General features: G+C 38.9%; 1 protein-coding gene across 2 annotated transcripts in view; it reads left to right on the top strand.

Annotated features, from left to right (window-relative positions):
- FREM3 (FRAS1 related extracellular matrix 3) overlaps positions 1 to 16021 on the top strand; it is a 109772-nt gene that overhangs the window by 11915 nt on the left and 81836 nt on the right. The window lies entirely within an intron of this gene.

Here is a 16021-nt window from a genome sequence, read left to right as displayed (position 1 = left end):
ACCTGTGTGGCTCAGTCATTAAGCATCTGTCTTTGGCTCAGGTCATGATTCCAGTGTCCTGGGATCGAGCCCTGCATCGGGCTCCCTGCTCAGTGAGAAACCTGCTTCTCCCTCTCCTACTCCCCCTGCTTGTATTCCCCCTCTCTGTCTCTCTCTCTCTCTGTCAAATAAATAAATAAAATCTTAAAAAAAAAAAAAACCTCTGGACCAATTAAGCATACTGTCAAGTTCATCTATCTTCCTCTCCATAAGTCATTATACTCGTAGATTTGTCTTGAAATTTTGCATTATCTTTACTATAGGTAATGCTGAATGGATCTGTTCTACTTACCCTATAATAACATAACCCTAAATTTATATAGCACTTAATATTTCTACAATGTGTTTTTACAGATCTTATTCCAGTCGATCCTTACTATGATCTGTAAAACAGAAATCATTATCTCAGATTTTAAGATGAAGAAATGGGCTCGAAGAATTAAAATGATCCTTAGAAAGGAACCATCAGAAACATTAAAAGTCAATACTTTCTAAAAACCCACAACAGATTGTGAGACAGTTTTACTTCGAGGATGTGCTACAGATACTTCACATTCTCCTTAAGACCTGAAACAGATTGTTTTATTTCCTCTTAAATTATTCAGGGTCTAGGGGTGCCTGGGTGGCTCAGTGGGTTAAGCCGCTGCCTTCGGCTCAGGTCATGATCTCAGGGTCCTGGGATCGAGTCCCACATTGGGCTCTCTGCTCAGCAGGGAGCCTGCTTCCCTCTCTCTCTCTCTCTGCCTGCCTCTCTGACTACTTGTGATTTCTCTCTGTCAAATAAATAAATAAAATCTTTAAAAAAAAATTATTCAGGGTCTAAAACCAATCTGATTAACACTATGCATTCTGATATTTGAATTTATTTTAATTTGACCTGATACATGCCTCATGGTCCCTGTGAACACCGGTTTTCTATTTAGGTGAAGTGTCTTTTTTAAGCAAGTTATGAAAGTAAAGAGCAACAAAAAGGTTTTTTTATGACCAGTGATAGAGCTAACCATAAGTCTAGTGAGTCTACTCTGCCCATGCAGTTAAGGGAATATCACACTTGCTTTGGACTTCAAACTCTCCAGAACACATCTAAGACTTCAAGAGCAAGGCAGAAAATGTCTCTGAATAGTCAACTCACAATATGTGGCCTGATATTTTCACACTTGACTCAAAGAAGCCCTTATTTGGAGTCCATTTACTCTTATTTCCCAAACAATTCTAATTTTATTTCAAATAAAAACAGTGGTAAGAAGAGAGTGGGGTTAAAAGCAAAGACCTACAGAATGCAGAAGGGATAGATAACAATAGGCAGTCAAAATATTCAAAGTCAGGAGAAACCAGGAGACAAGGTAGTAAAGAGACAAAACGTTGAGCCTGTTTCTATAACTATTTATAATATGGCAGAAGTGTACCTGCAGTAAGATTATAAAACGTTTTGCAAGTCTTCAGGGTGATGTCATAATAAACCATATATAATATGGAAAGAGGTTCCTGATGTATTGTTAAAAAGAAAACCAAGTAGAAATTTATATAAAGCTGTAAAGGATGATTGTATTTCCATGTATACATGCCTATATATATGTCTAGGAAAAAGTCAAAAGTATATATAGCAAAATGTTAAAAATGATTTATAATGGCAGTGATGGATTTATATCTTTTGACTTTGTTTTACATTTTTTTGTGTAAATGCTTTACAATGACCACTATTATCAGGGGGGAAAAAAAAGCAATTTCCATTTAAGAAAAAAGAACAATGGACTACATCACAACTAACGTGGTTCAATAATATTGATTTAAATGGCCAAACATGTTATTCTAGCTTATCAATAATTCAAAAATGTCCTCTTAATAATGCAATGGATTTAAAAATCCAAACAAAGGAGAATCAAGGTGGATTCTCTTCGGGCAGAAAGGAACCAACCATTACCCATGTTGCTGGCTCTTCCCCTCATGAGTCCTTCTATCATTTCTTCATACCATGACCAGAAATGAGTTGTTAACTCTTGGGCAAGCTATAAGCAAGGCAGGTCCAGAGACAATGGGGCAGGTGGCTAGAGGGATAGGCAAGGCTCACCACCAGTGTCCCCATGTTCAGTCTATGGAAGAATTAGTTCAGAGTCACAAGGTACAGGAAAAAGCTAGCAATTTGGTTGTGCTCATACTGTGCTAAGCAAAAATTAATGTCATTCCCCTCTCCTTTGTGAAACATGCTAGGTAATCTTCCCTTTATGTCATTTGTGATTTAATTTGGTTTTTTCACTTTCATGCTGAAACCATTGTTTCTTTATAGAAAAATGAAAGAGGTACTTCTATTTGGATCACCTTACAAGGTGTCTAGACAGACACCTCAGCCACATTTCCTGTATCTGTCCGGAGGCCACACTTGGAGTGTACCTGTCCTACAGTAATATTTTGCTACAAACTAATTCTTATAGAAATGGCAACACTGGGACGCCTGGGTGGCTCAGTTGGTTGGACGACTGCCTTCCGCTCAGGTCATGATCCTGGAGTCCCGGGATCGAGTCCCGCATCAGGCTCCCAGCTCCACGGGGAGTCTGCTTCTCCCTCTGACCTTCTCCTCGCTCATGCTCTCTCTCACTGTCTCTCTCTCAAATAAATAAATAAAATCTTTAAAAAAAAAAAAAAAAAGAAATGGCAACACCTTTTCACAACCTCCACTACTGAGTCATTTTTAAGAGCCCATTCCATGAATGGGAGAATGGTAAGGAACAATATTGAAAACTACCTTCATAGCACACTATTTATGCCTTGTCTTTTGTATTGCTAATTGTACTTCTAGCTAAAAGCTTTAAGTCTACAACTCCGCATTCAAATACCTGACTGTACAGGTTATTTTTAACATAAATAGTCTAAAATTTTTTATATGGCCAGTAATTCTTCCACCAGATAACAAACTATGCACATTTTTTAAAAAAATAAATGCATATACAGAGGTGCCTGGGTGGTTCAGTGGATTAAGCCTCTGCCTTCAGCTCAGGTCATGATCTCAGGGTCCTGGGATTGAGCCCCGCATCAGGCTCCTCTGCACAGCAGGGAGCCTGCTTCCCCCTCTCTCTCTGCCTGCCTCTCTGCCTACTTGTGATCTCTGTCAAATAAATAAAGAAAAAACTTAATATACATATGTATTTAAAATAAATGCATATACATAGTTAAAGAATAATAATAATTCTTTAACCTAATCCCTTTGCATTGATACCTAATCCCTTTTCTTCTTTTTTCTTTCAAAAAGAAAATTAATCACATAGCAGAAAATAAATGTATATTCTTTTTATTTACACAAAAGAGATTATTTTTTATGCTTGGCTCTGAGCCTTGCCTTCTTTTGTCTAGGTTATATCCAGATATACACTGAACTAACACAGATCTACCTTACCTGCTTTATCCTTTGTAAACAGATAATATTTTTTACAGCTATGTAAACCAGAAACTCTTCTTACATATATATGGCGGTATTTTTTCCCTTGTATTTTCAGTGCTTCCTGAACTTACTCTTGGCCTACACTTGTGAATGCATACCTTTTTTTAGCAGTGAAGATGCTGATTTAACCTGGGTATTTGCATGTCTAAAACATTCTAGCTTTTCCCTAAATTCATAGTTGCTTCAGACATACAAGGCTCTCTCATATGAGGGTACCAAGTGTAGTTCAGATAGAAAATGTGAAAGCAGTTTATTCCAAAATTATCTATTAATCCTTAGAAGTTAAAAAGTATGCACAAGGGAAAAAGAAAAAAGAAAAAAAGAAGCAAAGCAATTTCTGCTGGTAGATGCTACCAGAAACCCCCTCAGATTTCTTGCTTTCTTGGCTCTGCCAAGGCTGACTCTGGAGGAGTCTCAGTTTTTTGGTGTTTTTAAGGTCTGTCATGCTGAACTTGCAAGGACTGAGTCCACAATTCAGAGCAAAGTCTAAAGTCACAGGGGCACTGAACTGCCCCAAGATGGTCTGCTTCTCTGAGTACAGGTCGAAAGAAGTTTTGCTAATTTCTAGCTCCTTGTCAATGAGGTTTGTGAGGATCACCACACTGTGACACTACGAGAGAGACGGGCAACCTTATCCATTTACAGGACACATGGCAGAGCTGAGTCTAAGTCTGTATTGATAGTGTAGGAACACTTTTAAACCTCCTAATTCTAGATAAGTCTCACATCTCATTTTTTTGGGCATCGGCTTGTCCATGCTTGAAAAACGTAGCTGCTTTTTTCACATATTTTAATAACAAAGTAGAATTCCTTACTGAGTTTTCACATAGAAAATTAGGTGAGGATTTGAGATAAAAGTTCTGCAGGTATTGAGGTGAAAGTGAAATAATTTCCAGATGATTTTCTCAGTTCTCAGTTTTATCCTGTTGGTACTAAAACATCCCTAATGTTTTCAGACATATTTTTTTAAACTAAAAATAATATGTGCACAAACAGTACAAATATTCAAATAGTACAAAATAGTATAAATATCTATATTTATACAATTTATACAATATTTAAATAATTATTCAAATATACAAGAGCATACAATAAAAAGTGGAAGTTCTCTCCTGTTCCCATCCATAGTCCTATCCCACATGAAGCCAAAAATTGTTTTTACATAAGCAAACGTTAGCACACACACATACATCTTGCCGTAATTATGTCTTCCATTAATGTTTAAAGTCCTGGAGGTCTGGGAGATAGATACATTTTATTTACATATTGTCCAATTTTTAATCTTTATGTAAATGGAAGCTGTTTAAAATTGTAGTTTGGGCTGTGTATGCCAGATAAAGATAAAGAGGAAATAATTTGGCTAATTGAGCTGATACACTCAATCAAATCATATAATCCTGATCATAATCTGTGTTAGAATCGATATGCCTCCCAACAATAACTGGCATATGGTAGATGCTTAAATCATAGTGGTTGAATAAAGGGATAAACCCAAATTCATGAAAAAGTGACCAAATCTCAAATTCATCTTATGATTTGTAGAGGCTGTATGCTTAGTCATAGTCATGATTCAAAAAAATAATATTGATCATGGTTGTGGGTAATTTGGGAGGAGACTTTTGAAATTAAAAAATAAATGTATTTTAGAGTTTATGATCTACAGCGAATAACCTCGGAGAAAAATGGCTTTGGTCTCTTTATCTTTGAGTATTTGCATGAAAGCATTTTGTTCATATTTTTCTCCTCATAGAATAAAACACAGGCTTATTTTTTTAACCATAATCTATTTTTTAAAACTGTGCAATTCCATATATAAAAATAGAAAGCCAGGTTGAGCATGCAGTAACCTAGAAAAGCTCTGGTGTAAGAAAATAATTATACTTCACAAAGATGATTAATGAAAGGAGAAAATGTTTTTGAAAGTGAAGAAATACTATGAATGATGCTCTTTCAGTATTCTTGACTAGTAAATCAAGACCTGCTATATTCAGAGAGTGTCTCATTTAGATCACATTATTGTGCTTCTCTTGCTTCTCATTTTCCAGTTGCTAAATATCCTCATTACCACATACATCAATTTAGGGAACATTTTATTGCTTGAAAAGAGAATTTATTGCTTAAAAACAACAAAGCTGTTTTTGTCTTATGTTATGTAAACAGGCTCTTAAATAATCACTTCAGGGATCAATTTAAAATAAAACTTGACAACCTCAGGATTAGGTCCTAAATTCTGTGTACATAACACATGTACCTAATAAATAGATAATTATAAGTAAACAAATACATATGTGTATATGTGCACGTATGTATGTATATTAGTTTGTGAGATATAGATGAACACCCAGAGCTCTCTAAAATAAGAAAAAATATTTTGACTCATGTGGTATGGCTAGTTAACATGTATCCATCTTCTTGATAATGAAGTAAAATAGTTTGATTTCAAATTCGGGCTCATCATTTATTAAACATCTCTTTCTTGCCCCAGTTGTTATGTGAAGTAACTTACCTTTCATTTAATCTCCACAGTACCCTCACAAGATAGATATTATCCCCCATTTTATAGATAATAAACGCTAAGTCTTGGTGACATTGAGTGAAATTGTTATTAATGTTATTAGCACTTGAACATTCTAGGGAGTCTTATGGAAGGATAAGACCATAGCAAAATCCTAATGCTTATGAAATTAAATCAGTATTACAATTATCCTTATGTATTGATCGCCTCTTTGTCTAAAAATTACATGTTTCTCTGGAATGCAGAAGATATTTAACTTAAAGCAGAAATTATAGGGAATATTTGGAAGCAGCTGTTTATATAGGGCACATGCAAAAGATAAGTCCCACAGTGTAAGGAAGGCAAGAAGTACAAATGACCGAATGATGCCATTGGTACTTTCAGGAATCAGAAATCACTGTTTCAACTTGGGTCGGATGACTCATCTGTAGTTTTGAATGACTAGAGTCACTGAAGACACTATTCTTAATAGAAAAATTATCTGCAGATGCATTCTGTCTGAGCTTCAAATAAGTCGGTCTGCTGGGCGTTTTGCTCATCATTCTCTATCAGGACACAAACGCATTGTGTCCATGTATGATAATGATTCAGACTTTCTTAAAGGAATTTACAAAAAGTGGGAATGAATATGCATATATCCAGTCTGCATGGTCTCAGCCCAAATCTATGAGAAACTGGCAGAGAGGTGAAAACATGTACGAAGCGCAGAATGGGTATCAAACCCTGATCTCATTAGCAGGAAACCAGGTAGTAAAATATGCTGAACATACCTGGTGCTTAACCCAGTCAGGTTTCCAGAGGCTTGAGCAGTAGCACAGAACCAGAGAAGTCAGTAACAGTGGCATTTCAGCCCCTTGAAATCTCAAGCCTACATCCAGGGTAAGGAATAACTGCTAGAATGACCAAGGATCACAGTGTTTTGTTCGTTAGGTGTGTTATTAGGATGCTGTGCATTTGAAGGTGTGCAAGTAGAATGTTTGGCTTTCACTTTTCTTTTTTGACAGTAGATTAAGAAAGTGAACATGGGAATGTATTGTTTCGCCGGGCGGCCTAAGCCTTGGGACCTTCAGAGCCTCCCAATCATCATTTGCTAGCGATGCCTTCAGGATTCGGTTTCCAGCTTTGACTTTCTTCGTCTTTCTACCTCTCCTTTCACCCTCTGTCCTCATTTTCTTCCTCATTTGCTTTTAATTTCTTTGTACAACTTATAGAATTAGCTCTGGGTGCTCATCATATTCCCCTTGGTTTTTTTCCCAGCCCTGCAATATCCTCCACCTGTGACTTTATTTACATTAATTACTTAATCCTACTTTTGCCTTCTTTTCCATTCTCCGAGGTAGTTTCCAAAAACCATAATATCCTTCAGTGTGTTTATTCAAAAAGTGTTTGAAAAAGGATAACAATACTGTTATTAAAGCAAGCCTACATCTTATAATAAGAGTGGGTTTTTTTTTAAGATTTTTTTTTAAAGATTTTATTTATTTATTTGACAGAGAGAGATCACAAGTAGGCAGAGAGGCAGGCAGAGAGAGAGGAGGAAGCAGGCTCCCCGCCGAGCAGAGAGCCCAACGCGGGACTCGATTCCAGGACCTGAGATCATGACCTGAGCCGAAGGCAGCGGCCTAATCCACTGAGCCACCCAGGCGCCCCAAGATTTTTTTTTAAGATTAAGATTTTTTAAGATTTTATTTATTTGACAGACAGAGATCACAAGCAGGCAGAGAGGCAGGTGGGGGATGGGGGAGAAGCAGGCTCCCTGCCGAGCAGAGAGCCCAATGCAGAACTCGATCCCAGGACCCTGGGATCATAACCTGAGCCGAAGGCAGAGTCTTTAACCCACTGAGCCACCCAGGCGCCCCAATGAGAGTGTTCTTAATACCTGTCCTTAGTTATATCTAATAAATGTGCTAAGGTGTGCAATTTGTTATGGTTAGAAATAAAATTCTCTGAAACAGAACAAGGGGTTATGATGTCTACCCAAAAATCCATGAACATTAGAAACATCTGCTAGAGCCTGGGTGGCTCAATGGGTTAAGCCGCTGCCTTCGGCTCAGGTCACGATCTCAAGGTCCTGGGATTGAGTCCCACATCCGGCTCTCTGCTCAGCAGGCGGCCTGCTTCCCTTCCTCTCTCTCTGCCTGCCTCTCTGCCTACTGTGATCTCTCTCTGTCAAATTAAAAAAAAAAAAAAAAAAAAAAAAAAAAGTCTGTTTCTTGATTTCTCTCTCCATCTCTACTCTCTCTATCTCATTTTTAAAAAATTAATTAATTAATTAAAATAAAATAAAATAAATTTTAAAAATCTGCTACAAAATAAAATCCTGCTGAAGGGAGGGAAATGAGCTTCAAGGAGCTAGCTATCCTCTCTCTGTCTCTTTTTTAAAGATTTTATTTATTTATTTGACACAGAGATAGAGCACAAGTAGGCAGAGCAGCAGGCAGAGGAAGAGGGAGAGGCGGGCTTCCTGCTAAGTAGGGAACCCGATGCTGGGCTTGATCCCAGGACACTGGGATCCTGAACTGAGCCAAAGGCAGCCACTTAATCCACTGAGTCACCCAGGTGTCCCAACTAGCCATCTTCTCTTTACTCATCAGGCGGGCACTCAGCCGTGCTCAGGACAGGCCCTTGGTGGAGCTGGCCGTGTTCCAGCCAGAAGCATCTTTGCTCAGGAGAGAGCCAGCTGAGGACCACCGTGGAAGCAATTAGGATAGACTGAAAACGGCTGTGGTCTCTGCTTCCTGTGATGAAAGTGGAATATGCACCAGTTGGCACAGCATTAGAACAGATAATAGGTTTCTTGAGACAATGACTTTCTAGTCTTTTTAAGAGACTAAAAAAGAACTACTGGAGTTCAATAATTTTTGGGGGGAAGACCTATAATGGATTTCTCATTTCCTTTTTTTAAATTAATAAATGCTGCCCTGCATCAAAGTCTCAGTGGCCAGAATTATGTATGTAGATGAATTAAAGACATCAAAGGCAAATTCAGTTTTTCTCTTTTGTAGTTTATTTTCAATAAAATAAATCTGTAGATCTTAACCCAAGAGATCTATAGATAGAATTCAGAGGCTCAGTGAACTTAAATGGAAAAAAAAAAAGGTATCTTTATTTTTACTAACCTCCACCTAAAATGTAGCTTCCCCCCCCAATTATAAATGTAACAAACAACAACATGACCAGCAGCACTTGTGGCTTTGTAACTAGTAGAAATAACATATATTTTAATATCAAATTATAGGAAGTGTAGAGATGTCCAAGTATCCTTTATAGTCATTATTTTGAAATTTTGGTGGTAATTACTATTGGAAATTTCTTTTGTAATAGACTTACAAGATAATTCATATACCATAATCATTCATATCCACCCATTTAAAGTATGCAATTCAATGGGTTTGGGTGTATTACTAATTTTTTAGACTGTAGTAACATATAGAGCGTAAATGTGCTGTTTCAGCCAGTTTTACACATATAATTCAGTGGCATTAATTGCATTCACAGTATCATGCAACCATCACCACTGTTTTCAATTTTTTTATTTACCCCAAACAGAAATTCTCTAATCATTCAACAGTAATTATCCATTCTCCCTTTCCCCCAGCCCCTGGTAACCTCTAATCTACTTTCTGTCACTATCAATTTGTCTCTCTGCATATTTCATATAAGTGGAATCACTTATATGATTTGTCCTTTTGTGTCTAGCTTATTTCACTGAACATGATGCCTTAAAGGTTCATCCATGTTTCAGTATCAAATGTATCAACTTCCTTCTTATGGATGAAGAACATTCTATTGTGTCCATATACTATGCTTTGTTTTTCCATTCACCTATTGACAGATACTTTGTTTCCAACTTTTGGCTGTTGTGAATAATACCATAATTAATTCATTTGGGTCTATACCTAAGAGTAGAATTGATAGGACTCATATGCTAATTCCATGCTTAGTTATTTTTAGTAGCCGCCAAATTGTTTTCCATAACAACTTCAAAAAAGTTTTTAATTTTCTGATAATTGCATTTTAATATAATTGAGTTTCACATAATCCTATGCATTTTTGCACATACATTCAGAAACATTGTTCGAAGAATAGGACCAGAGGCTTCCCCAGATTGCCAAAACACCTCCATGGCACACAGGCACAAACAAATGTGAAGAGCTCTGCACGCTAGCTTTCCTTTTTTTTTTTTTTTTTGAAAATTTATGTATATTTATAAGCTACAGATCTTTAAAATAACATATATATTTCTTTTTTTAATTTTTTCAATTTATTTACTTTCAGAAAAACAGTATTCATTATTTTTTCACCACACCCAGTGCTCTATGCAATCTGTGCCCTCTATAATACCCACCACCTGGTACCCCAACCTCCCACACCCCCGCCACTTCAAACCCCTCAGATTGTTTTTCAGAGTCCACAGTCTCTCGTGATTCACCTCCCCTTCCAATTTACCCCAACTCCCTTCTCCTCTATAACACCCCTTGTCCTCCATGATATTTGTTATGCTCCACAAATAAGTGAAACCATATGATAATTGACTCTCTCTGCTTGACTTATTTCACTCAGCATAATCTCTTCCAGTCCCGTCCATGTTGCTACAAAAGTTGGGTATTCATCCTTTCTGATGGAGGCAAAATACTCCATAGTGTGTATGGACCACATCTTCCTTATCCATTCGTCCGTTGAAGGGCATCTTGGTTCTTTCCATAGTTTGGCGACCGTGGCCATTGCTGCTATAAACATTGGGGTACAGATGGCCCTTCTTTTCACGACATCTGTATCCTTGGGGTAAATACCCAGGAGTGCAATTGCAGAGTCATAGGGAAGCTCTATTTTTAATTTCTTGAGGAATCTCCACACTGTTCTCCAAAGAGGCTGCACCAACTTGCATTCCCACCAATAGTGTAAGAGGGTTCCCCTTTCTCCACAACCTCTCCAACACGTGTTGTTTCCTGTTTTGTTAATTTTGGCCATTCTACCTGGTGTAAGGTGATATCTCAATGTGGTTTTAATTTGAATCTCCCTGAGGGCTAATGATGATGAACATTTTTCATGTGTCTGATAGCCATTTGTATGTCTTGATTGGAGAAGTGTCTGTTCATATCTTCCTCCCATTTTTTGATATGTTTGCCTGTTTCGTGTGTGTTAAGTTTGAGGAGTTCATTATAGATCCTGGATATCAACCTTTTGTCTGTACTGTCATTTGCAAATATCTTCTCCCATTCCGTGGGTTGCCTCTTTGTTTTTTTGACTGTTTCCTTAACTGTGCAAAAGCTTTTGATTTTGATGAAGTCCCAAAAGTTTATTTTCGCTTTTGTTTCCTTTGCCTTTGGAGACATATCTTGAAAGAAGTTGCTGTGGCTGATATCAAAGAGATTACTGCCTATGTTCTCCTCTAGGATTCTGATGGATTCCTGTCTCACGTTGAGGTCTTTTATCCATTTTGAGTTTGTCTTTGTGTACGGTGTAAGAGAATGGTCGAGTTTCATTCTTATACATATAGCTGTCCAGTTTTCCCAGCACCTTTTATTGAAGAGACTGTCTTTTTTCCACTGTATATTTTTTCCTGTTTTGTTGAAGATTAATTGACCATAGAGTTGAGGGTTCATATCTGGGCTCTCTACTCTGTTCCACTGGTCTATGTGTCTGTTTTTATGCCAGTACCATGCTGTCTTGGTGATCACAGCTTTGTAGTAAAGCCTGAAATCAGGTAACATGATGCCCCCAGCTTTATTTTTGTTTTTCAACATTTCCTTAGCGATTCGGGGTCTCTTCTGATTCCATACAAATTTTAGGATTATTTGCTCCAGCTCTTTGAAGAATACCAGTGGAATTTTGATCAGAATGGCATTAAAAGTATAGATTGCTCTAGGCAGTATAGACATTTTAACAATGTTTATTCTTCTGATCCAAGAGCATGGAATGGTCTTCCATCTATTTGTGTCTTCTTCAATTTCTTTCATGAGTGTTCTGTAGTTCCTCGAGTACAGATCCTTTACCTCTTTGGTTAGGTTTATTCCCAGGTATCTTATGGTTCTTGTTGCTATAGTAAATGGAATCGATTCTCTAATTTCCCTTTCTGTATTTTCATTGTTAGTGTATAAGAAAGCCACTGATTTCTGCACATTGACTTTGTATCCTGCCACATTGCTGAATTGCTGTATGAGTTCTAGTAGTTTGGGGGTGGAGTCTTTTGGGTTTTCCATATAAAGAATCATGTCATCTACTAGCTTAGCTTTTGTCTAAGCAAATCAATTTAAACCTGTAATATGCTGGCAACTGTTTGATGTCTAGAACTAAAATGAGCAATGTTATAAAAATAGTGATTTTGCATTATCTTGGAAATTCAGTACAGCTGAACTAGACTAATGACCAAACTTTTAAAGCGCTTTCAGAACCAAATTTTCTCAGTTGAAAACATAATGGTCATCTTTACCAACAAAAATGTTGAGTGGCCTTCAACATACAAGAGCATAAGGGCTAATTAGTTGAAGATACTTTGAAAAGCCAGATGGCAGGGATGTGTGGGTGGCTCATGTGTTAAGCCTCTGTCTTCCATTCAAGTCATGATCCCAGGGTCCTGGGATCAAACCTTAGATCTGGCTCCTTGCTCAACCGGGAGCCTGCTTCTCCCTCTTCCTCTGCTGCTCCCTCTGCTTGTGTTCTTTCTCTCTGTCAAATAAATAAATAGAATCTTTAAAAGGAAGGAAGAAAAGCCAAGTCAAACCAAGCCAGATAGCTCCTGAGATGTAGTTAAGTAATCAAGCAGTTATTTTGGAGTTCTGAAAACAGAATAAAAAATATAAATGCTTCAACAATTTACAGCTCTCTTTTTGGAACTATAGTCAATTTAAAACATCATTAAGTACATTATTTCACAGTCGTATGCAACCATCATCTCTCTGTATTTTCAAAACTTTCATCACTCCAAACAGAAGCCATGCAACCATTAAAAGTATCTGTCAGCATGACTGTGTCATTTATGTACAGTTTCACCTAAACTCTGTGTTTTACAGTTAGAAATACATTGTAGCCACTTGCTCAATTCAGGTGTTTAGGATTCAGAATATGATTGCCATCAACTATGAAAAATAATGCACAGAAAGAACTTGGACTCAAATTTCAGAAATGGCATAGTACTTTTCTGACTTAAGTATCACTCATTTAATTAACAAATGTTTATGGAGTACCTGCTGTATACTAGGCTAATGGGATAGGGCAAGGAAAAAAGGCATAGTCCCTCCTGTCAAGGAGCTTATAGTTCAATGGGGGATAAGTTTGAAGGCACGGTAGGGCGCCTGGGTGACTCAGTTGGTTAAGTAACTTCCTTTGGCTCAATCCTGATGTCCCAGGGTTGAGTCCCAAGTAGGGCTCCCTGCTCAGTGGGGAGTCTGCTTCTACTTCTGCCCCTCCCCTGGCATGCTCTCTTTCTCACTCTCTCTCTCTCAAATGAATAAATAAAATCTTTTTTAAAGGTGGGGGGGGTGGTTTACAGGATAAATGCTATATTAAGAGTCAGCTGGGACACCTGGGTGGCTCAGTTGGTTAAGCATCTGCCTTCAGCTCAGGTTGTGATCCCGGATTCCTGGAATCAAGCCCCAGATGGGACTCCCTGCTCAGTCGGGAGTTTGCTTCTCCTTCTCCCTCTTCCCTGCCTCCTGCTCTCTCTTTCTCAAATAAATAAATAAAATCTTTGGGACAAAAAAAAGGGGAGGGGGGACTTAGATTGTTATGAAAGCAAATGTGCAAGGCATCTTATCCAGGACTCAGATGAGGCTCCCCAAGAAAGTGATCATCTAAGCTGACACTTGACTGAGTGGGATTTAGCCAGGTGAAGGGAAAAGAAAAAGAAGAGGCATAATGGCCAGAAAGAGCGGTGGTAATTTGCGGACTGCTGTGAGCTCACTCTGACCACAGAGACCAAAGAGCGGGGACTGGAGCTGACACAGTGAGCAGCCTCCAGACCAGGAAGGATGTTCTAAATGTGTCAACAGACTTTATCCGGAGGGTGATGAAGAAAGAGTAAAAGTTCAGACAGAGTGCTGACACGATCACCGGGTGTTCTGAGCACATAACTTTGCATTACAGAGAATAGACCACAGATGGAAACAATAATAGAAAGGGGAAGATGAAGGAAAATAAGTGAGAAATAATGTTGGTATAACCTTAAGTGGGAGCAACAAGTGTGGAGAGAAGTGGATAGATTTTTTTTAATTTGTAGGAACTAGAATGGACAGTTCTTGAATTTGAGGGAGTAGAGAGAGGCGGCCAAGCGTGATGCCTGGTGTTTCCTTTCCAACTATTATTACTATCTCCCTAATATTCCGTGTTCTCTTGAAGTTCTAAATGCATGTGGGCAGCCACTGGCCAGTGACAGGTGGTCCGTCTCCCACTGGAACAACAAAAGAGACAGAAAAACATAACCAGATCTAAGAACACAAGCCTAATGGATAACGCCTTCTGTGCAAACTAGACTGAGACCCGAAGAGGCAATGGTAACTGAGAGTCATGCTAAGACCGATAGTTTTGATCAAATCTCTCGAATGGTCAAGAGAGTAATCAAAAAGGGGGACTATTGACATAAATTTCTAAGCCCGAGATGGAGCTGCTTCTGCCCACGGTGCCGCATCTGGGAACCGAAGCTTAGATAACTTTCATGTCCCTGCAGATGCCCAGCTTGACCAGAAATGCAGTGTGCCGGGGTCATCCAGGCTCCACATGCCAATTCTGGGCCTTCTTGCCCCTAACAAGGCTGACTACTTGGCCCCAATCAATCAGATATTCTCTATTTATTCCTTTCTTGCTCTTTATTCTTGAACACTGTTTTATTTTTTAAAGATTTTATCTATTTTAAGAGAGAGAGGGCACAAGTGAGGGAGGAAGGGGCAGAGGGAGAGGAAGAAGCAGGCTCCCTGCTGAACAGGGAGCCTGATGTGGGGCTCAATCCCAGGACCCTGGGATGGTGACCTGAACCGAAGGCAGATACTTAACCAACTGAGCCACCCAGGTGCCCCATTCCGTGGTCTTTATCCTATAAGATATTCTTGCTGGGGCACTTGGGTGGTTCGGTTGCTTAAGCATCCAACTCTTGATTTGGGCTCAGGTCATGATGTCAGAGGTAGTGAGATGGAGCCCCACGTCGGGCTCCAGAATCAGCGTGGAGTCTGTTTAGAATTCCCTTTCTCCCTTTCCCTCTGCCCCCCCGCCCTGCTAGCTAAATATATAAATAAATAAACATACAAACAAGTAAAATCTTCTAAAACAACACAAAACTCTTGCCCTCCACCCCATTTTACAGATCTCCTAAAGGGGACTGTTCACTTCATAAAGTGTTCGATGAAATTTGTTTGTATCACCTAAAACAAAGTGATGCCCAGATTGCTAACACGAGAACCTGGGTGACCTGGAGGCAAAGAATAATGAGTTCTTCTTGGAAAATATTGTGTGTCAAGTTCTCATTCCAGAGTCAGTACTTACCAGCCCTATGGCCTTGGGCAAATCTTACTAGCTTTTTGAACCTCTGTCCAAAATGGAGACACTGATTTCTGTCTGGTTCACAGGATATGATGAGACTCTAAAAAATTGTGTTCCTTAAAGCCCTTTATAAACTATACAACTGAAAAGAACTGGGACTCTGATCAGTGCTTCCGGACCTTATTCAGTGCCATCGTTACTATCATGAATTACTATTTGGAGCTAGGCTTAGCAGGAGAGTACAAGCCTGGGAATCAGGAGACCTGCGTGCCTGCTAGCTCCCCGATGGAGGAGGGCTGGTGCTCTCCTGAAAAATGAAGACATTGAATTGTTCATCTCCGAGGGCCTTTCTAGCCCTAAAATTGTGAGAATGCTGGGGACACCTGGGTGGCTCAGTTGTTAAGCGTCTGCCTTCCACTCAGGTCATGATCCCAGGGTCCTGGAGTCGATTCCCGCATCAGGCTCCCGGCTCAGCAGGGGGCCTGCTTCTCTGCCTGCTGCTCCCCGTGCTCATGGATACGCTCACACTCTCTCTGACAAATAAATAAAATCTTTAAAAAAAT

The sequence above is a fragment of the Mustela erminea genome, chromosome 2, assembly GCF_009829155.1.
Source record: "Mustela erminea isolate mMusErm1 chromosome 2, mMusErm1.Pri, whole genome shotgun sequence".
Classification (NCBI taxonomy): domain Eukaryota; kingdom Metazoa; phylum Chordata; class Mammalia; order Carnivora; family Mustelidae; genus Mustela; species Mustela erminea.
Note: the sequence above shows the minus strand (reverse complement) of the source record. Positions and strands in the feature narration are given on the sequence as shown.